At 43.3% G+C, this 24104-nt stretch overlaps 1 pseudogene; it reads right to left on the reverse strand.

The window, feature by feature from the left end:
- Nucleotides 1-14645: 14645 nt before the first annotated feature.
- On the reverse strand, nt 14646-17524 carry LOC141639916 (pentatricopeptide repeat-containing protein At4g14050, mitochondrial-like; annotated as a pseudogene).
- Nucleotides 17525-24104: the final 6580 nt, after the last annotated feature.

Consider the following 24104-nt stretch of genomic DNA (forward strand, 5'->3'; position numbering starts at 1 on the left):
TTATAAATAGAATAGATTAATTTTGTTTCAAATATTAGTTTTTATGGTTTAACTTCAAAGCTTTTAAATAAAATACATACTCCGTATAAATATATTATAAGTAATAAGCTTAGTTTATTCTGCGGGATCAATGTTTTATAATTAAGTATACAATGATTATTTGACGATAATAATTAGAAAAAAAATCATCTTTTTTCTCTTCCTCATGTATTTTATCACGCAAATGTCTAATATCTTTAATTTTGCGGTGAATATTCATATGGATGTAATGCCACATGGCACATACATTCTCGTTACCATATTATCTATGTTCACTTGAGCTCGTGACATGTTCTTCTATTTAGTATGTACATATATAAACTTTTGCGATAAATTTTGCTATTGTTAAAAACATACATGTCACATAAAGTTTTTTCTATATTTTTCGTTATGTCGAATTTCTTTTACTCTTTCCCATATACATCATATAGATATTAGTAATATTTAATATCATATTAATTAAAATAAAATGTATTCGAAGAATACAACAATCAACTTTATATTCTTAAATTAGATCATTTTAACATACGTTATTTTTCCAAATGATCAATTAATAGTTGTTCAAAAGGATGTGAATATAATTTTATGCTTCTTTTTTTTATTTATTTTTATGTATAACGTATGATGCTTATGTATCAAATATATAGGGTTCAACATATTTATAAGAAAATTGCAAGTTTTTTTTATTACACAACTATATATAATGATGTTTAAGATTTTACTTATAAATAAAATAGATTGAACTTTTTCTCAAGTATAAATTTTTGAGATTTAACATCAAAGTATTTTAAAATACATATAAAATATTTAATAAAAATGCACTATCTATCACTGTGTACATACATGATCGTTATCACACTTTTTAAGCCCTCATAAAATCTTATATGTATTTACATTTTGGAATTTTTATTAAAATATTTTTTTTACTAAATTTAGAATCAAATAATCGTACTTATTGATGGGGCATATTCTGCACCGCTGACCAAGTCAACATATTGAGCAAGGTCAAGGGTATCCACAGCAAAGTCAACAACTTAGACAGTCTAGCCGATGAAGCCCATCGGCCTGTCACCTAGGTCTCGGCCGGACAACTAGTCAGGGACACAAACCGCGTACTCATATCCAAGACCCTCGGCGAGCCTCGCCACAGTCCATCGGCCGAGGGTACGACTTGTCTTTTCACCCGATAGCCACTTGGCCACTTGGCCACTACGTGACAAAAGGTGAATGCCTATAAATACTCCTCAACCTTCATTGAGGAAAGGATCCACAAATTGACCTAATAACCACTATTCATCTGGTAATATCTTCCTTATCTCTCTACAATATACTCTTAGCCAAGTTACAACAACTTCTCTCTAAGTTCACTGACTTGAGCGTCGGAGTGAGTACGCTCGGCCAAAGCCGAGCCCTCAGTTTGTTCGTCGTTTCAGGAGACCGCAAGGAGGATTCAAGCAAGGACATCGTTCTACTAGCTACGAGTGGTAACAAACATCCGCTCCGGGAATTACAGGAACAATTGGCGCCGTCGTGGGAAAGAGACACTAGAAGCTAGTCACATTCATTCCCAAACAACAAAAACAAAAAAAAAAAAAAAAAAAAAAAAAAAAACCCACCCAAAAAGCTGAGAAGATGTCAAAACAACAAGTAGTCGTGACCGACGAAACCGAGCTACACCAAGATGATACATTTCACCATTCTGGAGTAGTGCAACCCTCCACCGGCGGAGTAGTCCAACCGGAATTCGGAATGCCGATAATACGGACACGCCGCCTCCCGCCAACCAGGTCACCATCATGGGACAGGTGGTTGACGTAGCAAAACCGAAGACACTCCCGGACCTAATTGGGAGTACACCACTCACATAGGCACGCCGACACGAGCAAGCGGCGGAAGCCGTCCAGAAACCAGGGCCGTAACGTGACTCCAAGAAACTTGAACGGAGACCGGGAGAAGCAGACCCTACCAGACGCCGAGAGAGCCCAAAGTGGTCGTGGTAAACGTAAGTCCTTCTCGCACTCGGGAGAGGACATCGCCGCCGCACCACCGACGAGGCACACCCCGGAGAACAGCGGGCCCGACTCGGGAGAGTCGGAGAAGAAGCCCGAGCCGAGAAGAAGTCCTTCCCGCTACGAGGAGAGGAGCGGACTAGAATGCGAGGAGTCGGTCGCCGCGTGTCATCCGACACGTGGTCAAACACCCCTCGTGATTATGTCCTAGACACCGCCGTGCCAACCAAACCGAAGTTGCGTTCACATACAAAGGAGACAACGACCCAACCGACCACGCCGAGGCTTTCGAGTCTTACATGTCGGTATGGGAGCAACCGATGAGGTCTCGGTGCCGAGTTTTCCCAACGACTCGCATGGGATGGCTCAAAACCGGTACAAGGGGCTTCCCGACGGTTCGTATATCTTGTTTCGCCGACCTAAAGGACGCCTTCTTAGCCCAATACTCTTGCAACAAAAGGACGGTCGTGGAGACGTCGGACCTCCTAACTATCAAGCAGGAGGAGGGTGAGTCTCTACGAAGCTATATGAAGAGGTTCGACGGCAAGGTCCAGCAGATTCGGGAAATCAATCCCGAACTGGCGGCTTTCGCACTAATGAAGGGCCTCCCAAAGGGAAACTTAAAAGACGAGCTCATCAAGCACGGGGGTTTGGGCCTGGACGCCGCCAGGAAGATGACCGATCAGGCCATCAAGGTAGAAGACTACCACAAGACCTGGGTAGGCCCCAGCGAGACTGAGCCCTCAGAAAAGAAGAGCCGCCGGGAGGACAGCCCGGATGAAAGGCGCCGCGGCGACAATAGGTCACGGTCCGATAAGTCCGCCAGGAAACAGAACTCGGCGGGCGCCGGGGGGAGTTCGGCACCTTACTACCGAAAGCAGTACGATGATCACACCCCCCTGGTTGTATCCGCCGCAGAAGTCTTCGCCCTGAGCAAAAGCGAAGGTCAGAAGTGGGAAAGGCCCCCTAAGCCAAGGGGCGACGGTGACACAAGCCAATACTGCGAGTACCACGGCTACACCGGCCACTTAACAAACGATTGCCGACATCTGAAAAATGCCATTGAGGAACTGATCCGGAAGGGAAGCCTAGGCAAATATATTGCCGGAGGCCGAAGAGCAGATGCCGGCGGATCGAATAAGAAACCCGTCTTAGAACGGAAAGGAGTAATTAATGTCGTCATCGGGGGCAACGAGGGCGGCGAGTCCACTCGTGGGTACAAACGGCACCTGAATGAGCTATATCAAGCCATCAACTTTGTGCCCAACTTAGCAACCCCCGCTTCCAACATCCCCGATATGACAATCGGGAAGAAGGACTACGAAGGAGTCGTCGCTCCTCACAGCGATCCACTTACAGTCCACCTGGACATAGCCAACCACTTGGTGAAGAGGTGCCTAATTGACACAGGCGCTTACACAAATATTATGTACGGGGAATGCTTTCTTAGCCTCGGTCTGAAGGTTGAGGACTTGACCCCCTGCACCAGCCCGTTGACGCCTTCTCTGGGGCCGCACGGTACCCCGGGGTCAATCAGCCGCCGCAATGTTCGGAGAGCGAGGTGCAGCCAAGAGCGTTATGTCGGAATTCGTGGTCATTGACGGATCATCCGCCTACAACGTCCTCATAGGCCGAGACACCCTGAGTGAGGTTGACGCGGTGATGTCCATCCGGGCCCTGACACTAATGTATGTCTCGGACCGGGGGGAAGCGCATAAGCTCGTCTCGAAGAACGAGAGCGATGAGGTGGTGAATATCCAAGTATCCGCCAGAAGGTGCAACCTGCAATCCTTCAAAGCGGCGAAGAAATCAGAAAAGGGGAAGAGCCCATCCTTACGACAGGATGGCAAACACACGGATACCACCGTCGGCATGGTAGAGGAGGAGACCGAGGAGGTAGAGATTGACCCAGCCGCACCGTGACTATCGGTGTCGACTTGGAACCAAAGTTCAGAGCCGCTCTCCTAGATCCGCCGAGGGAAAACAAAGACGTCTTCGCCTACTCCGGCCGAGATGCCAGGCGTGAGCCGGGAGGTAATCATTCACAAGCTAAACGTACTCCCCACCGCTCGCCCTGTCAAGCAAAGGATGAGAAACTCCTCGGCCGAGAAAGATGACGCCATCAAAGCCGAGGTAGATAAATTACTAGCAGCAGGCTTTATTATGCCTTGTACTTATCCTGAGTGGTTAGCCAACGTCGTAATGGTGAAGAAATCATCGGGGGCATGGAGAATGTGCGTAGATTTTACCAACCTTAATAAAGCATGCCCAAAGGATTGTTACCCTTTGCCTCGGATAGATAGCTTAATCGACGCCACGGCAGCTACACCATGCCGAGCTCGCTAGACGCCTTCTCGGGATATCACCAGGTATTCATGGATGAGGAGGACATGCCTAAATGCGCATTCATCACCGCGAACGGCACATACATGTACAAAATGATGCCATTTGGTTTGAAAAACGCCGGCGCAACGTACACCGGGACCGGTGGACAAAGTATTCCAAAGTCAAAAAGGGCGAAACATTGAGGCTTACGTCGACGACGCTATTGTGAAAAGCAAGTCCGACAACGAGCACCGGCCGATTTACGGAAACGTTTTGTTCACTAAGGAAGTACAAGATGAAGCTCAACCCAATGAAGTGCAACTTCGGTGTCCGGCAGTAAATTCCCGGTGTACTCGTCGGTGCAGAGGCATTGATGCCAATCCGATTAAAGTCCAAGCAATCCTAAATCTGCGGAACCAAGGAATCGAAAAGAGGTTATGATGCTGACCGGGAGAATGGCGGCTCTCGCCCGTTTCATCTCTCGGTCAGCCGACAAGAGTACCCCATTCTTCAAAGTATTGAAAGGGAATAAAGACTTCAGCTGGGGGGAGGAGCAGAGCGCGGCTTTCAAGCAACTAAAAGCTCATCTTCAGACTCTCCCGACTGGGTCTGTGCCGATACTAGGGGAGACGCTATACCCTGTACAGCAAGCGATTACCTCGGCCACGGTCGCCGCCGTGATCATCGTGGAAGAAGACAAACAAAGAACACCCAATCTACTTTGTCACCATACACCGCCGCCGCCGAGAGAAATTACCCGCTAATTGAGAAAGCAGCTTTCGCCGTCGTCATTGCCGCAAGGAAGTTAAAACCCTACTTCGACGCTCATCCCGTGACGGTCCTAACCGACCAGCCTTTGGAAAAAGCTTTGGAGAAATTCGAACAATCCGGTAGGCTTATCAAATGGGCGGTAGAACTCTCTGGCTTCGGCATTCAGTACAAACCAAGGCCTTCGATAAAGGGGCAAGCACTTGCAGATTTCCTGGCCGAATGCACATATCAAGAAGAGCCAAACCCAGGCGTATGGGAGGTTTACACCGACGGCTCCTCCACGACGAACAGCTCGGGAGCCGGCATCCTCATTATCAGCCCAAACGGAGACGAGTTTGAGTACGCCTTGAAATTTACCTTCTCGGCTTCGAACAACGAGTCCGAATACGAAGCGGTGATAACCGGAGTCGAGATGGCCGAGCGCCGGAGCAGAACACATTGTGTTGAAGACAGGACTCACTTTTGGTTACTAACCAAATCGAGGAGAGTTTGAGGCTCGGGACGACGGGATGGTAAGATACTTGGAAAGGGTAAAAGCCGACATAGCAAAATTAAAATCTTTCCAAATCCAATGTGTCCCTGTGTCCGAGAACAACCGAGCCGACGCTCTCTCAAAACTTGCCACCAACCGTCAAAAACGCGCCCGAACCGTGCTTGTAGACATCGAGGAATGCGAAGAGCATCACCGAGACCATCGGCATGGTGGGGGACGTGGAAACCGAGAAGACGTGGATGACTCCGATAATGAAATACAAACTCACAAGCGAGTCACGGATAACCGCAATCTCTCGGCTAAACTCAAAAGGATCGCCGCTGGTACTTGGTATTCGAAGGGGAACTATACGAAGGTTCGTAATAAGACCACTCTTGAAATGTGTCGGTCCGACCGACGCAGCTAATACTGACAGAGATTCACGAGGGCATATGCGGACACCACATGGGGGCAAGAACACTAGCCCACAAAGCTCTCCGAGCCGGCTACTTCTGGCCCACCATGCTTCAAGACTCCCGAACGAAGACCAAGAGATGCACGAATCGCCGATGCATGCCCCGGTGATACATGCTCCTTCCCGAAACCTACAACCGGTGCTTAGCCCCCTTCCTTTCGCACAGTGGGGGATGGACATGCTAGGACCGTTTCCAACGGCCTCCGGAGGAAGGAAGTTTTTTATCGTCGCCGTTGATTACTTCACCAAATGGGTTGAAGCTGTAGCAGTGCCGGCAAAGACCACAGCGGCCGTCCGAAAGGTAATCTGGGAGAATGTTATAACCCGTTTTGGATTGCCCCAAGTCATGGTATTTGACCACGGCCGAGAATTTTGGAGTGACTTGATAATGAACTGGTTAGAAGAGCTTGGCATCAAGTATGCAGACTCCTCCGTCCGCCACCCACGAGCAAACGGACAAAGTGAGGCGACCAATAAAACAATCCTCAACGGTTTGAAGAAGACAGTGGAAGACCTTAAAGGAAGATGGGCCGATGAACTACCCGCGTCCCGTGGTCCCTACGGACCACCGAGAAAGAAGCAACGGGTACACTCCTTCCATTTAGTCTACGGATCCGGCGTCCCTACCAATTGAAGCGACGGTGCCGACATTAACGGCCACCTTTAATCCAGGTCGAAAATGAGGAAGGCCTTAAAGCCTCCCCGGATCTAGTCGAAGAAAGCCGAGATACGGCACGCCTCAACTTGGCAAAGATACCAAAACCGGATGAGAAGAGCCTACAACCGAAGAGTCCACAAGAGGGACTTAAAAGTAGGAGATCTAGTCCTAAGAAAGTCGGCCGCCACCAACAAAGGAAATATTCATGGTAAACTAACGCCAACTCGGGAGGGTCCCTATAAGGTGGTTGAAGAAATGAGGCCGGGTACATACCGGCTGACAGACATGGAGGGTGTGCCTTTGATGAGCCATTGGAACACCGACAACTTAAGGAAGTACTTTGTATAGCGGCGGAGGTGTCCAAACACAATGTGGACACCCCAACGCGTGATCTTAAATGAAGAAACAACCAAGTTTTTCATCCAAGTGCCTGTCCTCCATAATCGCCACCCAAAGAGAAGAATTGCTATCGAGCCATAACCCCGTTACCTTGGCAATTGGCCGAGAGCGACGGGGACACAATGACCGGTACGCTAGAAGAATTGCTATCGAGCCTTAACCCCGATTACCTCGGCAACTTGCCGAGAGCAACGGGACGACGGTCAATACATCAAAGACGTTACGCGATTGAGATATGCATTCAAATCGCCTCGCCATACCAAAGGTAAAAACGAAGGCACTCAATTAATAACGCAAAAGGACAAACAAAGGTGGTTGATCAATGCCTCGGCCAAGCCAAAGGCCAATAGGACAAACTTTGTTAAAAGAATTAAAAGAAGAATACAGACGACGGCCGTCCCCATAGGGGTAAGCCTAAACACAACCTACCAAGAAAGTTTTTTACAAAACAGGGAAAAGAAAAGCAAAAGATTACAAGCATATCAATTGAAGCGCCAAAAGATGGCAGGGAGGAAAGGCTCAATAGTTGGCCCCCGAACAGCTAAGGCTATCCGAGATGCCGGGTGAGTCTGGAGACGACCGCCCGTCTCCCTATGCCTGTTGCTTCCCTCCATCAGAGGCAGCAGCATCTACGGTGGCCGGCTCAAGAGAAGGCTCGACATTTTCAGGCACCTTTAGCCTCTCAGCCTCCTTTTCGGCCTCCTTTGCATCATAGGCCGCCTTGGCCAACGCTATCTGAGCTGCTTTCGCCGCCTCCGCCTTCTCAGCAGCCGCTGCTTCCGCAGCTTCAGCCATCTCATCCAGGAGCTGGTCATATTTATCCCACGGGAAAGTGCCGTCGGGGTCGAGCCTTCTGATTGCCTCCTTAGCCGCCTCCTCGGCCTGGTCCCGGAATTGAACGCACATTTTAGGGAGGAGATCATCTTGAAGCATGTCAATATCCTTCTCTTTTTGAGCCAGGATAGCCTGTGTGTTCCTGAGCTCCTCCGCCTGCTTCTGGAACAGATCCTCCCACTCGTCCCTCTTGGCAACCACGGCGTCGTAGGCACCCTTATACCTCTCCAGCTCATCCATCATCTTGGCCGTGGCGCCGTCACCTCCTCAACTTTGGCCCTTTCGGCCTTGCACTTCTCGGCCTCCTCCGCACGCTTCTCTAAGCAACACGAAGATCCGCCTTAGCCTTCCCGGCTTCCCCTCTCGCAGCAGAGAGATCAAGCTTGAGCTTTGCAATCGTGGCCCGATTGGGCCGCGCCTTTCCTCGCTCCATGATGAGGGAGGCGGCTAGACGGCTCCATTTCCCCAACCTCTTATATATTCTCTCACCCTCCGCCACGAGCTCGGTAGGAGTAGCCTTCTGGGGTGAGGAGTCAACGGTGACATTCCTGTCACCCGCCTTCTCAATCGCCTGCTCAGGCTGCTTCCCTACTTGCCGTCCAGTGAGAACGCCGGCTGCCGATGATGGATCTACAAAAAATTTACACAGGGCATCCATGTCACCGTGCATTGACACATCAGAAAGTCTGTCATCAGGAACATCCAACGAACCGGCTAAATCCGAACCGCAGTTAGATCCGCCGATTTGGACCCTCTTTTTGGAGGGTGGTGGAGGCGGTTTCTCCCCAGCGGTGGAGGCAGACGGTGGGTCTTTCCTCTTCTTCGGAGAAGGGACCTTAGCAACGGTCACCTCCTCCTCGCAACGTTGATCACCTCCACATGATCCTTTTGGACCACCAGGGGCGAAGAGGGAGTTGGCGTTGAAACCGCCGCCGACTTGGACGCCGCCTTCTTCGATCTCTTCGGCACGCCTCCAAGAACCCGTGCATGGGCCGTCTCCCGATCCAACCCCTCGTCCGCTTTTCCATGATTTCGTTGGGGGATAGCTGCGATCTTTCAACTCGGCCCGTAGGACGCCGATTGACAACCTTCCCGTCCTTGTCAAGCCCTAGCCTCTTCAAGTCCTTCCTGCATGATCCCGCCCAAACCGATCTGCAAGAAATCAAGCAAGAGTTACGTAAAGGAAGTAAAACAAGGCTCTGAAAAAGGAACACAACAAGCAAAGATGGGCCTCACACCGACCCCACTCAGTTGATTGAGGGCCGGTATGAGGCCGACGCGGCATAGCGGCTCATCCTCGGATAATAATCCGAGTGGGGCAGCCATCCCTCCTCAAAGCATCAAGCACCGCACGCCCGCTTCGTCCACGAAGGGGACAAACGAAGCGTCCATCTTAACCTTGCTACCCCGGGAGATGTGTTTCTCATACTCTTCCCGGGTCTCACACCGTAAGTGAACGGGGCTCTGGAAAGACCGAGGCAATGGGTAGTCATCCCGCACTGGACGTACACCCATCGCCTTGCGCGATCTTTACAAGAAGTGAGTTTGTTCACAGAGACGTAGCAGCCCGCCTCCGTCAGACGCTGTACCACCCCACTTTGCCGGATTTTGACGGCCGAAGACTATGGAGGCGGCGAAACAAGTTAACTGATGGGACCTCCCCCCTAAAGAGACAGATCCATACAAAGCTGACTATCGTCCTCATGGCCAACGGATGCAGTTGGGCCACGGCAACGTTCATAGCTTTGATGATGGCCATGACGTGCTCATTCAAAGGAAACCGGGAGCCCATACTCCGGATGCCTAATATGCACGCCGATATGACCGGGGAGGACAAGAGACCACTCGACCCTCCTCGGGATAACAATCTTATACCCCTCACCGAAGGAGAAATGATCTCCGAAAAGAGTCTCTCCGGAATCGCTTGCGAATTTATTTGTAAATACACGGTCGAGGCCGTCGTGTGCCTCACCATGATCCGGGATAGTCGTCCTTCCACCATCAACGGGAGCCCCCTCATTATCCGCATCATCCTCATCCTCCAACTCCTCCAGGAGGGGCAGATCGGCAACGGAAGAGGGAGACCTAGGGCCCCCAAACCTTAACGGGACGGCTTCTAGTATCCCCTCCTCGTCAAAACGCAACTGGGAACCCCGTGCTGCGTAAGTACTAGTCCCAGATCGCAGAGGACATGTTCGCAACAATTACTAACGAAATAAAAGAAAATTTGTTTGTTTACCTCAAAGAAAAACACTCGCCGGATCGAAGACCGAAGATTGGAAGAAAAGAAAGCCTTTGAAAGTTTAAAGAGAGGAAGATCTTGGGAGAAAATTTTGGAAAAATTTGAGGAAATGAAAGTAATGGCCAAAATCACTAATAATCGCCCTATTTATAGGAAAAGCCCATGAAGAGGGACCAATCGGGCACAAACCCATGAAGCGTCAACCAATCGTGAACGACACGTGTCGACATGCAACCACGGAATGTCAATCGTTGCAACAGCGATTGAATGTCAATCAATGCTACGATTACCAAGCGTATTCAACACGCCCATTCACATCTCTTCGCCTGTTCATCTCCCTCAACAAATTCCTAGGCACTCCGCTCTCTCCGCCGGCCGCATGATCGACCAAGCCGGGAAGCACGGCCGGGGCAATCAAAATAACCAGCACTCTCAGCCCTGGTCTCGGCCAACGTCACATTATTTCCCACATCGGATACCCTTTACGCATCCATGTGGAGGGGGGATATATGGTACGACCTAACAAGAACCACGCCGATGCTTCGGAATAGCCGATACCAAGAATTTTGCAAAAATACTTGCGCAGAATATACGCTCAACATACATCGGAGCCCATACCACGGCATAGACTACTACGGGGGCAAATTGATGGGGCATATTCTCGCACCGCCGACCAAGTCAACATATTGAGCAAGGTCAAGGGTATCCACAAAGAAAGTCAACAACTTAGACAGCCTAGCCGATGAAGCCCATCCATCGGACTGTCACCTAGGTCTCGGCAGACAACTAGCCACCCGGGACACAACCGCGTACTCATATCCAAGACCCTCGCGAGCCCGCCACAGTCCATCGGCCGAGGGTACGACGGTCTTTTCACCTGATAGCCACTTGGCCACTTGGCCACTACGTGACAAAAGGTGAATGCCTATAAATACTCCTCAACCTTCATTGAGGAAAGGATCCACAAATTGACCTAATAACCACTATTCATCTGGTAATATCTTCCTTATCTCTCTACAATATACTCTTAGCCAAGTTACAACAACTTCTCTCTAAGTTCACTGACTTGAGCGTCGGAGTGAGTACGCTCGGCCAAAGCCGAGCCCTCAGTTTGTTCGTCGTTTCAGGAGACCGCAAGGAGGATTCAAGCAAGGACATCGTTCTACTAGCTACGAGTGGTAACAAACATCTGCTCTGGAATTACACCCGGAACACTTATAATACTCGCTCTGTTCTTTTTTAATTGTCATTCTTACTTTTCGTTACACTCAATTCTTTTTTCAATATTTCTTAAAATATACTTCCTCCATTCAACTCCACTCTACCTATTTGTATTTTGCACAAATATTAAGAAGGGTGAGTTGGGTGGAAAATATTGTAAATAAATAATGAGGTATAATGTAATTAAGTGGGGTATGGGTGGAAAAGGGTGGAGTTTGATGTAGAAGTAGTGGGGTATGAGTGGTAAATATTGTAAATAAGTAATGGGTATGAAGACAAAATGGTCATTTGACATTCTTTTTTAGGAAATAGGTAGAGTGGAGTTGAATGGATGGAAAAGGAAAGATGGTAGAGTGGAGTTGAATGGAGGAAGTATAACAAAATATATTAAAATGTATACTCATATTAAAGCTCTATCCATAAAGAAATTTATGGTGTAATTTTTATAATTTTTCAACCAATGTATTTTTATAAAAATTCAATTCAAAGTCTTGCCTCGTAAAATAAAAACGTCAATTATTTGGAATGGAGTATAACTTTAATAAAAAACCGTAACATTTATTGAATATAGTTAAAACTTTGCTGAGATTTATGCAGTATTTATTATGTTCATATTTAATAAATAGTTGTAATTAATGTTTGTAACTAAGGTTGAAACGCCACGTGGCGCATCCACAACGTTTCAACCCAGTTTTATATATATATATATATAAGATTCTCCTAATCTTTTTGTATACTTTAGTTAGTTGGGCTCATAAAATCATTGAATTGCAATATCTTTGACTTAGTTCAAAATCTGCCAACATCAAAACTAGCTTTGCTCGCTCTCTTTTCAGCAAGCAGAAGTAACAAATATCAAAAACGAAAGCCATTGTTTCTCCCTTGGAAAAAAACAAACACATTTCAAAATTTGGATTTACTTTTTGATGATTTTCTATCTATCAAGTGTTAGAGAGTTTATCGAAAGCGCCTCTTAATGCTTTATTGAGAGATTATGACAATTTTAAGAAAAAATGGTACTAAAGGTAATAAAAAAGACAAATCATGATTAATGATAAAATGGGTACATTTATTATGTAAATAAAAGATTTAAATTGTTATGTCACTTAACAATAATAAAAAGCAGATTTAAATACAAATTAAATTAAAAGATTTAAAGATTGGTCTCTCAATAACTTAGTGAGAGACCGTCTCTCACAAGTTTTAGTGCAAGTGTTAACCATATATCCTCAAGTACACAATAATACTCACCAATGACCAATCTGACAAAACATTTTCTTTTTGTCAAAAAATGTTTTATTATTGGGCAGAATGCCTAAAATCCGCCATAAAGCAGGATCAGGAGAGACAACCCGCATATACACCTCAAGAATAGAGATGCAGAAAGCGAAGAGAAAGGGCCAAAAACAAAAATAAAAAGAAAAATTAAGAGACAAAGCAAAATAAAATGAGTCAATCGACTCCAAAACTCAATCTCTACTTCACCTCTGATCTCACATTAACATTCATCACATATTCACATCACTTTGAATGCGGTCACAAAATTATAAATGTTTCACCTCACAATTGCGTGACCACTGACCATCAAAGCTGAAGTGATCACATAGATGAGCTTCTTTGAAAGCATGCAAGAAGACCCACAAATATTTGTTTCCTGTGTCCGGTTGAAAACTTACTAGTGATTTATGTAAAAGTTATAGATTCTAGTTTTTTCTTTTCAACACCAAACATCAGTAAAAAAAAGTACAAATATTTTATTTGTTCTGAGATCCATGTATTACTGCATGGATCTGCTACCGAAGACATGTATCTAGGGATGGCAGTGGGTCGGGGACCCGACCCAGACCCTGAGGGTCGGACCCTAATGGGTCGGGTATGGGTCTCATTTTTTCAGACCCAATGGGTATGGGTCGGGTATGGGTCTTAAGAAAATATTTGGTCGGGTCAGGTCTAAGTTATGAGACCCATACCCGACCCTTAGACCCTTTATTAAAGAAAAAAAATCAAAATTACAACTTTTCTGAATTCATACTGGCAGACTGTAGAAACCCAACTAAAGTCTCTTTCTCTTCCCTCATCCCATAAAGTGATAAAACTCAACCGAACTCTTCTGACAATACCACCACTCCACCACTGACACAAGAAAACCACCACCACAGCACTGATACGCGACTGGCAACCACCTCTCTAATAGCCGGCGACCGACAACCACCATTAACGGCAGATTAATAAACTCATAATGTTTAAGTAGTATGATTTTTTTTTTTTTAATATTATAGACCCTATAGTTGTTAATCTTTTATTCTTAAAGTTTACAAACTCTGACCATGGTAGACCCAGACCCTACCCTTACCCATAGGGTCCGGGTATGGGTCCTCAAATTCTAGACCCTTGCGGGTCTGGGTCGGGTACGGGTCCAAAGGGAAAATCTCGGGTCGGGTCCGGGTCTAGGCGGACCCTTCCCAGACCCTACCCATTGCCATCCCTACATGTATCCCAAGAAAACTTAATATGAGGAGCCAATATCTATATCAATCCATGACTAGATTCTTTAAGAACTTTAGAGGACCTTAATTCCCTCAGTTGGATAACCAGAACTAACCCTAACCTATACTAGGATTCCTGAACCTGACTCGACCAACCCGTTAGACAGTCATCATAAGATCACGTTCGACAACCAATCCCTCAATATCGGATGAGCAACTCCATTAAAAAAAAATTACTAAATGGACTCAAGATGTATAATATAACCAAAATGACCCGCTTTGCATTGGCCCAACCCATACCTGATCAAATGAATTGTATGTCAGGTCTAATTAGCGATTTAGTGGCACAATTTGTTCCCACCAGAATCAGGCTTATTCTTCAGGTTACTTTTTAACAGAATGACAACCAAAAATGCTACGACATAATACGTCAACCAAATATGCTACAACAATCAACAGAATGACAACCAAATCGACTACATTGGCTCATAACCAGAAGGTCTAATAACTATTAGAGCAAAAGTTTTTCGAATTTTTTGGTTTATTGGTGTTATTTAGCAAAATAATTAGGGAAGTAGTGTTCGTTTGATAGTATTTGGACTTATGGTGTCCACGTCATCACTTGTATTTTTTTTTCGTGTTTTAGGTAAAGCGCATTAACCATGCGCTTTACAAAACGTCATCGTCCAAATATTTGTATCTGTTTAAAAAAAAAAAAAAAAAAAAAAAAAAAAAAAAAAAAAATCTAGGAAAGCCGCTAAGGTCCTTAGCGTTTTCCACAAATTTTCACAAATTTCCAACAATTTTACATGGGTACACTACAATATGACAGTAGGTAAGCCGCTAAGATTCTTAGCGGTTTTTCCTTTTATATAAAAAAAAAATCTTAAGTGAAACCGCTAAGATTCCTAGCGGTTTCATATAAAAATTGGAAAAAAATAAAAAGTGATGACGTGGACACCATAAGCCCAAATACTTTCAAACGAACACTACTTCCCTAATTATTTTGCTAATCAACACCAATAAACCAAAAAATCAGTACGTAGATATTTATTTTAACTATATCTCCATTTCATCATTAAAACCACAATAAATGTGCATATTTCAATCAGATCTCGACAATTACTCAGAAGTCGGAACATTCTATAGATTGAGGCACTAACGCAACTATCTAGTATGTCTGTTTCCATCTTCAATTTCCACAGACACTGATTGTTTTAAGTTGTATAGTTTCCTCCTAAATAATTTTGCATGTTCTTATTTCAACTTTCAAACCATACACCAGAACAAAATGGTATTATCAGTTTCTGAAGCATCATCACACATGCATCGCAGCACAGAAACAATGCAGTACAATAAGCCACGCAATTGTGGAGTAAAGAAATATCATCTGATAAACCCGACCAAATAAACGAGCAACTCAAATGATATAAAGATGCAAATGCTTACCCTATTCCCGGTCATCGTTAGGATATTCTTACACTGAATTCAGGCAGCCTGAATGAGAAAGATCCTACCAAAAATCTCTACAAGAGCAATTGCCATCTTTAAAATGATAAAATCTGCTGATATCGCGAACAATAATCTTCGTTTTACAATGCAGCTAATGAATTTCAGAACTGTATGACAATCCCCATAAATGCGTAAATTTTTCACTACACGTATTGTTGTCCCAGGAATCGATTTAAGCAACCCATATGCTACCGCCAACCGTTCACTATGCCATAAAAGGCGTCTCTCTTTCTCATGTTGTTCTAGTTCATGCAAAACATACCTAGTATCCGGAATATAACCTCTTTTCCTCATCTCGGTATCCAACTCCTTCAGCAAATTTAGAAGCTGGTTTCTCATAGGATGAATCATCTGCCCTGCATAAAACACCTGGCTCTCTTTTGCAACCTCGATTTGCTATACCCCGGTTCTTTCTCGAACTCCATTGATGACAACATCTTCCGAACTGTAGCCACATTTTCCCACATAGAAGCACTAGCATATGTGTTTGAAACCAAGATCAATGTAGAAGGATCTTTGGGTCCCAGCTTGAGTAATTGGTCGGAAACTCTAACTGGGACCGCAGTGCTCTTGTGGTGTCTGCAAGCACTCAACAAAGCTGTCCAAGCAGCTTCATCAGGCTTGTAAGGCATTGACCTTTTCAGCCTCTTCAAATTGACCAGATCGGCTTAGGACATCCAATAAGCAAGTGTAATTTTGCAAAGACGGCCTTATTCAATAGTCCTCACTCATTGAGTTAAACAAGTGACGGCCTTTACTAATTAAACCGACATGGCTACATGCATAGATTAATCCTAGAAATGTCTCCTCATTTGGCTTCACACCTTCTAACACCATTTTATCGTAAAGTGACAATGATTCCTCTCCTAGGCCATGCTGAGCCATCCCAACAATGATAGAAGTCCAAGACACAACATCTCGCTTGGACATATGATTAAAAATATAATTGGCTGCCAAAAGGTCACTACATTTAGCATACATATCAACCAGTGCATTGCAAATGAACAGGTGACGCTCAAACCCATGGAGTATAACCAAGCAGTGTACTTGCTTCCCTAGTTCTAGTGCTGCCATATTAGCAGATGCTGCAGCAATACTTGAGATAATAAACGGGTCAACATCATGACCCGTCTCCCTTCGCATCTTCAAAAAATAACTAAAAGCATCAATCCCATGATCATTTTGCACCAACCCACATATCAAAGCACTCCAAGATAACAAATTCTGAGTAAGCATCCTAGAAAAAAGTTCCAAAGCATCCGCCTTTCGCCCACTTCTAGCATAACCAGAAATGAGTGCTGCCCAAGGAATCGTACTCTTAACTACAATCCAGTCAAAAACCACCCTAGCATAATCAAGAAACCCACATTTGGAATACATATCGATAAGCTAAGAGCTAACAACATCATCATCATCATAAAACGGAGACACGATAAAATAACTATGAACTTGTTTGCCTAGCCTTAGTAGCCTAACATTACCTAAACTAGAACATGCTTTAATGGTCAGGTACTCAGGTTGTAACCTGTCAATCTCCCACATTCTGAGAAACATGCAGAGGTTTTTATGGGGAAGATTAGCGCGATTGTGCGCGGTGAGAATCGAAGCCCACGAGATAAAATCTCTTTGGGGAATTTCGTCGAACATGTGGAGTGCCTGCTCAATGATGCCGCATTTGCTATACAACTCAAGGAGTGAATTGGGTAATGGCCCATAGTTCTGGAGGCCAATTTTAGCGATCTGGGCATGGAGTTTTGTGCGTGGCACATGATCCAAGTTGATGGAGATAGTGAGAGCAAAGCATCGAGAAATTGAATGAGCAAATTTGGCGGGTAGTTTTGATTTTGATCAAATAAGCAAGACTGAATGTGAATAGTGAGGCCTACAATACGAATCCGACATGAAACTTCGGGTCATTTCGCGTCTGGTATGTATCGGGAAAATTTAACCGTTTTAAGCTTGAGATGAAAATAACCGTCTTAAATAAGAATTCGTGTTTCAATTATGTTCAATTTGATTTTAAGTAAGTGGTTCGACCGAATAGTAATCCTTTTGTCCCAATTATTTATTTACTTTTTTTTAGCGAATAAATCATTTCATTAATAAGAAAAGTTATACTCGCTCATATTCCATCTAATATTCCTCTTTTTTTAATATATGTGAGAAGTGAACGTTAAGCGCTGAATAGGAGGTAGCACAAAGTAATACCATATCATAATCCATTAGGGCGCCGATCTTCTTCCTATTATCAACTACTCCTATCAAAGATCTAAAAATTCTCATATTAAGAGGATAAATCCATCAATTGATGGAAAAAAATCTCATAAAATTTTTCAATTTAATACTTGAGGGTGATGTAAATTGCAAACATTTCTTGGTGACAATAATAACTTTTTGCAAATTCACATGTAAATTCATTTTAAAAGTATATCTAATGTTGAAGTCTGTAATTTATTATCCCTAAATACGTCACTAAATTAGATGAATTTTTGACTATGATATACCCCAAGTGCATAAGTCACTATAGTGGACAAATGAACAATCACTGTTTATTTTATCTTTTCTCTCAAGGGAATTCGTTTCACAAGAAGTATATTTATTCTTGAACAAAACCAAACAAATGGTATTTGGAATCGAGTTCCAACCCTATAATCTTTTGGATTAACATAATTTGATTCATAATTCCTGTTATACGGAAAGTGCAGTAACAATGAAAAGATCAGAAATACCGAACAAGAGAAGTAGTGACGTGGAAGAGAACCACTGCCTTGAAAACTATTTCCGGCACGACCGTGGTGGCGATCAACAAATGACCTGTAGTTCCCCAAGGATTACACTACTGCTGCCTTTCAGACTTGCCCACTCAAGACCGATAGGCCTGGAACGACCTTAATCTTTACCCAGAAATATTGAGAGGAGAAAAGAAGAGAAACGGAAGAGACAGTGAAGTGTTGTTTTTGTATGTTGAAATGCTGCAGAGAGGCTCGAATTTATAGTGAAAAAAAGAGCAGTTACAAGAGCCAAAATCGACTCCTGAAACTCAGCCTAAAAACCGAGTTAATGGGAGTAAGACTCTCCCCACTAACAGTCAGTTTGACTGACCTTTTCAACTCTGCTAACAAACACAAAACAAAGCCCACAACACAGCTCGGATACGGCCCAAAAAGATAGGCATAGCTCGCCGCAGGCGATTCCCAAATCCCAAATCACGAATCCGGATCCGGACCGGACTCGGGCACGATGCGTGCGCGCGTGTGTGAGCTGAATTAAGCACCTTGCAAAGCCTCTATAAAAGGCTCCCTTTACCCACTAGTGATATGGTAAGGAGTGTGGACATATATAAACACATCAAACACTCTTTTCCTCACCAATGTGGGACAATTGGAACATTTTACATGGCTAAAAAAGCCCCTATTTCCAACAATCTCCCACTAGGGGCGCCAGAGACAAAGAAACAGAATTCCTGGGTAAAGGAAGGATTGGATACTTAGGTATCAATATCTTTCGATTTGAATTGACACTTTAGTGAGATGAGGAAACAACTTACTTATAGCGAGTGAATATCTTGCGATTTGAATTCCTAACTGAGCTTCGATCGATACCCCCCCCCCCTTAACACATATCAAACCTTCATAATTAAGATCGTCCCGCGATTTCAAAGTGCAACGCGCTCTTTTAGAGCTATGCGTTTACCTTGGTACTAACAGATGTGTTCACAAGACTTCTCATAGTCTTATGATCAACACACCTGCGTAGGTGACTCAAGTGCTTCTCAATAGCACTTCTTACATGAGCCGTTAAGGACATATGTCCATCCTTGTGTATGATTCATCAAGTGCGTCTCAAAAGCACCACTATTTAAGGCTATGAATCATATAACGCCATAGGAATAGAGACTTTAGACCTAGTCACTCTTGACTTAAGGACTTAAGCCCCATTCCCCTCGACGTTTCAACGACTAGTCTCCTAGTCAACCCTTTAGTAAAGGGATCAGCAAGATTGCTTTCGGACTTTACATAATCCAAAGCGATGACTCCATTATCAAGGAGTTGTCTAACTGTAGCGTGCCTGATTCGAATGTGTCGTTTCTTCGCATTATAGACACTATTCTTAGCAGCACTAATACCTGCTTGTGAGTCATAATGTAAGGAGACCGGTGCTTGTCGACCTCCCCACACTGGTACATCTGCCAATAAGTTTTTCAACCAATCAGCCTCTTGTCCTGCCAACTCAAGCGCTATGAAATCCGACTCCATGGTAGAGCGTGCAATACAAGTCTGTTTAGTAGACTTCCACGATATAGCACCTCCACCCATGGTGAAGACATAACCACTAGTAGAACAGATTTCATCGTTACCTGAAACCCAATTTGCATCACAATATCCTTCTAACACAGCAGGAAATTTACTATAATGCAAGCAAAGGTCAACTGTTCCTTTTAGGTATTTTAGTAAACGACGAAGAGCATTCCAATGTTCACTACTAGGGTTATGTGTATAACGCCTCAGTCTACTAACTGCATATGTAATATCTGGTCGAGTACAGTTCATAAGAAACATCACACTACCTAGGATTTTAGCATACTCTTCTTGGGATACACTCTTACCCAAGTTTTTACATAAATGTATACTAGCATCGTAGGTTGTCCTAGCAGGCACATTATCAAAACAGTTAAACTTTTTCAACACTTTTTCCACATAATGATATTGACTTAAAGAAATTCCTTTAGAGTTTCGAATAACCTGAACTCCTAGGATTACATCAACTTCTCCTAAGTCCTTCATCTCAAATTGCGATGACAAAAATTCTTTGGTTTTAATTATTACCAATTATTAACATGTCATCAACATAAAGGCATATAAGCACACAATCAGATTTTATTACTTTTGAATAAACACATGAATCAGAATTGTTTACCATATAGCCATTACTTACCAAAGTGTTGTTAAATTTCTCATACCATTGCTTAGGTGCTTGTTTTAGATCATATAATGATTTATTCAGTTTACACACCTTATTCTCTTGACCCTTTACCACAAACCCTTCAGGTTGCTACATATAAATCTCTTTCCTTAGCTCACCATTCAAAAAGGCAGTTTTGACATCCATCTGATGTATAAAAGGTTATGAATAGCAGCTAAGGCGACAAGAGTTCTAATAGTCAAAATTTTGATCACAGGTGAATAAGTATCAAAATAATCAATATCTTTCTTTTGTGTAAAACCTCTAACCACAAGTCTAGCTTTGAACCTTTCTATTGTACCGTCAGGTCTCATTTTCTTTTTAAAGATCCATTTGTTGGGGTTGGTGTCCTTAACAGTTAGTGCAAGGACTTATAAATCTCTAAAAGGATCAAAGGGCATACTTTTGGTATTATTATCAGTTGATCCACGTTTATCAATAACGGTTGGCTTGCTAGATAAGTTTGACGTTATTGTCATACAGATGGCGGTGATCAACTGGTCCCTAAAAGTCACACCTATAGGATACGTTTGAGAGATGTGACGGTATGAAAATACAGTCATGTAGATGCCAAATTTGACTAACCAGTTAGTCTGAGTTATTTGACTAATAATTAGTCAAAATGTGATGTTGAGATATTTTATTTAATACGGATTAAATAATAATGGCTAAGGCGAATTAAGCAGTTAATTCGTAAAATTGAATATAAGCGTTTTATATTTAATTAAATGTATATTGAATATAATTATACAATATTGTCTTTGTCGGACATGTATTAATAATTCAACTAATCCGTATTATTAGTTGATGCTTTAATATCCGATAACCGATGACAGTTTATAATGAAACCGCGTCATATACATTTAGAATTTAACGAACCGGACCGCGAGTTAAAACCAAGAGGAAGTGGAAGCCCACTTCCCCTTGTGGGTTTCGGTTTTGCCGAGTGAAGAGGGAACAAAAGGGAGGGTTTCTCCTCCCTTCTAACCTAATCATTTTCATTTGTATGAAAACTAGGGTTTTGGGAATTGTGCCTCTCGAAACTCGGATCTCTCATCCAACACAAACTCACAAAACAATCCCCTCAATATTGCAAGGCAATTAGGGGATTCTCTCTAGCACAAGGGCATTTCTCGGACCATCTTGGGTGCAACATTTAGGAGGAGATCTACCTTGATCTCTCATTGCCATTTTGCACTAGGACCGAAGGTTATTTCTAATCTTTATCGTTTCATCATGTTTTTCGTTTTATGACTATAATCACATGTAAATTTTGCGTTATAATCCTATAATTAAAGGGTATTATACGGATATTACCCCTCACCATTTACTCGTAATGGGTTTACTACCTTTAGGTAAATGAGTCAACTCCCAAGTCTGATTAGACACAATAAAATCAAGTTCACTTTTAATAGCATCTTTCCAAAAGTTAGCATCAATGGATTTCATTGCCTCACTATACGTTTTTGGGTCATTGATGTGACCCATATTTGCGCACATTTAGTCCCCTAATTGAGCCAATTTTGCATACAATTATAACATTCCATAGCCATTTTATCCGTCAAATGCTTTCTATTTTGCTTTCCTATCGTCTTGTGCTTGTTTTGTAGGAAATGAGACAATTAGGCGGAAATTCCCGTCTCTTGAGCTTATTTGGAAGGACATTGACGATCTTAGTTGAACGAATGTGGAAGAAGAGACAAGGACTAAAGACCAACATTGCAAGAATAAGAAGTATGCGAGAGGAAGTAGTCTGAAAAGAAATCCGAGCGTCCAAAGCTTCAAGACGCTCGTCCTATGCCCCAACAATCCGAGCGTCCCGACCTTCAGCCGCTCGTCCTACCCTTCCCAGAATCCGAGCGTCCTACCCTTGTGTACGAGCGGACCATGGCGTCTTCAGCAAGGATGCTCATCTCTCCAAAATACTTGCATTTCCCTACTTAGAACTTAGAATAGTTAATTACTAATTTAGACTTAGTTAACCTAATGAGGCACTACTATATATACCCCATTTGATGATAATCAAAGAGGGCTTCCACATTAGAAAATCCTCTTAGAAAAGATTAGGAGTAGATTACATTAGATTGCTCTTTAATCTTTCCACAAATTTCACATTAATCTCTCCTTAATTATTGTTCAAGTTTATTACTTTTTGGGTAATTGAAGATTATTGGGTTATTATTGGAGGATTGACAACCCTTCATCAATCAATCAAGTTCTCTTCTTTTATTCTTGCTTTATTTTTAGATCATCTTAAGTTGGTATAATTCTTTTACCCTTTACTCTTTATTGTTTATTTCCTCATTCTCTTATCATGTTTACACTTGTTGTGATGATTGACACCATTAATGACATGTTTACCGTAATAATAAGTGAGTAGTCTCTTAACTAGGATTAGTGGGTAATTAGGGAAAACCAACATGGGATTAATCATGCTTAATCTAATATGTTTTCATAATTAAATTGCTTGCTTGTTGTGATATCAACCTATGCACATGTTATGTTTGATGAAATGCTAAGCCTATGAATCCTTGCATTTTTACCCATCTCTTATCTACTCAACAACACTTGTAAGATATAAATGTAACACCCCCATACTCCAAGTGCCTTACCAGGACCACTCAGGTATGAAGATATTACCATCTCGGTTACCCGAGGCAATGATAATCAAATAAACAATGGAGAAACAACGTTTAAATATAAATACTTAGTGAAGAGTTACAATTCTCAAAACCAAACCAAAAGTGTAATACATGTTCTCAAACTGACTGTTTACTGTTCTAACTGAAATGTAAATAAACTACTAAGCTACAACGGAAGACTCCTATCATCATGTCGTGGCAATCCCAGCTATCCCAGTACTCATCTCAATACCTGCTCAATATCTGCTCACCATCCCCGAATGGATCACCGCAGGTTTACAAAACAACAACCGGGGTCAGTACTAATCACACAACTCAATATATCAACAATAAGATAAACAGACAGCTTAACTGTCACACACACACAATCACGCCAAATCCAATCATCTCAATCTCGATCGTCCATGGATTGGACCCCACGCCGATGGGGGACCGCAGCCGTACCCACCAAATCCCCGCTCCACATAGTGAGCGATAACCCTGTCCATTAATGTGCACATCCCTTCTGTGGCGGGTTCCACAGAAGGCGAAACTAGGGCGTGAAGCCACTCCCGCAAGTGACCTCACTCAGCCGAGGCCACGCCTCGCGAACCATAGACAACGATCACAATCACAATCACAATACAATTACTATATCAAACAATCAATCTCAACACATCAACAATCATCCCATTATGGGACTAATACTGAGTAGGAAATCCTACCTAGAAAGCACACTGTCAGACGGTCTCTACTGCTGTATCAAAAGGCTTCCTCTATGAACCCTCCTCCTATCATACAACATATAAAGGCTACCAAATCACATACTACACATAAACCCCCAAATCCCTTAATTAGGGTTTAACCAAAATAAAGGAAAGACAATAAAAAGGGTACATAGATCTTACCCTCGACGCAAGGAACTCAACGGTATAATCAACGATGAGAACCGACCTCCCAAACTCCAGGAATCGCTAACAATGCGATTAAGATGGTGAACTTGCTTGCTTTCTCTCTTAAACAGTAATTTAGGTTTTGCAAAAGTGATTTAGAATAAAGACGACGAAGGTTATATATC

Source organism: Silene latifolia, unplaced genomic scaffold, assembly GCF_048544455.1.
Source record: "Silene latifolia isolate original U9 population unplaced genomic scaffold, ASM4854445v1 scaffold_607, whole genome shotgun sequence".
In the NCBI taxonomy this organism is placed as follows: domain Eukaryota; kingdom Viridiplantae; phylum Streptophyta; class Magnoliopsida; order Caryophyllales; family Caryophyllaceae; genus Silene; species Silene latifolia.